This window comes from Triticum aestivum, unplaced genomic scaffold, assembly GCF_018294505.1.
Source record: "Triticum aestivum cultivar Chinese Spring unplaced genomic scaffold, IWGSC CS RefSeq v2.1 scaffold72118, whole genome shotgun sequence".
NCBI classification, from domain to species: Eukaryota; Viridiplantae; Streptophyta; class Magnoliopsida; order Poales; family Poaceae; genus Triticum; species Triticum aestivum.
In genome coordinates this window covers 1-1,226 of record NW_025255847.1, presented here as the reverse complement: position 1 = coordinate 1,226, position 1,226 = coordinate 1, and the positions used below count along the sequence as shown (strand labels likewise).

Sequence of the window (1,226 nt, the reverse complement as noted above, 5' to 3'; positions counted from 1 at the left end):
TTGATAATACAAGATCATCAAGTTTACAGGATAATCTAAAGAAAATCTAAAGCAAGGTTACAGGATAACACAAGATCATCAAGTTCCATGCACGTTTACCGGAACGAGCGATGCAAGTCATGGCCGTTAGGAACTACTCCCTCCGTTCCAAATTACTCGTTGCTGAAATGGATGTATCTAGAAATAAAATACATCTAGATACATCCATACGTGCGACAAGTAATTCGGAATGGAGGGAGTACAACATGAAAACAAAATTACATTCTGTTTTCCCATGCCACATATTCAGTTCTCAGAAGCGTACACAATCGTATGGACAATTGTTCAGGAATCAGAACCAACTAATAAATAAGCAAACATACATAAGCTGTAATAACCAACAGTTCAACTCAGCATTCCACTTTGATTAGGTACATGTGCTTGTACTAATTCCCAAGGTTACAAGAATGAGCCTGATACTTGAGCTACAACAATGCTAGCAAATAAAAGGTGTGCTTTTTAACAAAAAGAAAATTTGAAGCAAGGCTCCATGATAATACAAGATCACCAAGTTTGCGTGCACATTTACCAATACGACCGATGAATGTCATGGCCATTAGCAACTACAACATGAAAACAAAATTACATTCTGTTTTCTCATGCCACACATTCAGTTTTCACGAGCATACACAAAATTGTAAGGATTATAGTTCAAGAACCAGAACAAACTAAGCAAGCAAACATGCATAAGCTGTATATAGAAAATGCATGACAAAGACAAGCAAGGGCCACCAGTATCATACCTGGAGTACAGAAGCTCATGTACATGTAGGGTAGAGAGCGTCAAATCATGCACACCGGAGGAATGGCCAAGGTGGTTGCGTTCTGCTTTAGTGCTTGAGAGTCTGGTGCAGAGCTTCAGATCTTGTCAACGCCAAGCTTCTCGACATTGGATTTGGATGTTTTCCAGTGAAAAATGTTCCACGAAGCCAGCCAATGCCAAAGGCCACGGTGTATGGTAGAGAGCGTCATTGATTGAGGTCTGGATACAATGCAAGAACATGAATCACGCTCGTATATTAGCCTGAGATAATGAGAGATTTGGTACAAGCACCAGAGAGCAGACATACCAAAGAGAAAGAGGAGGAGGCTGGTCCTCGCCGTGCTTGGTGCCCCCGTGGGTCATTTCGCCGGGCCGGTTCACTGCGTCCAACCTCGTCCCACGCAGGCTGCATCTCCTTCGGCCG

The 1,226-nt window shown here is 42.5% G+C and overlaps 1 long non-coding RNA gene across 1 annotated transcript; it reads right to left on the bottom strand.

Moving 5' to 3' along the window:
• Positions 1 to 799: 799 nt before the first annotated feature.
• On the bottom strand, positions 800 to 1,226 carry LOC123177568 (uncharacterized). The gene is made up of 2 exons (XR_006488996.1): positions 1,110 to 1,226; positions 800 to 1,021 (listed from the first exon to the last, which is right to left on the bottom strand). It is a non-coding gene; the product is annotated as an uncharacterized lncRNA (long non-coding RNA).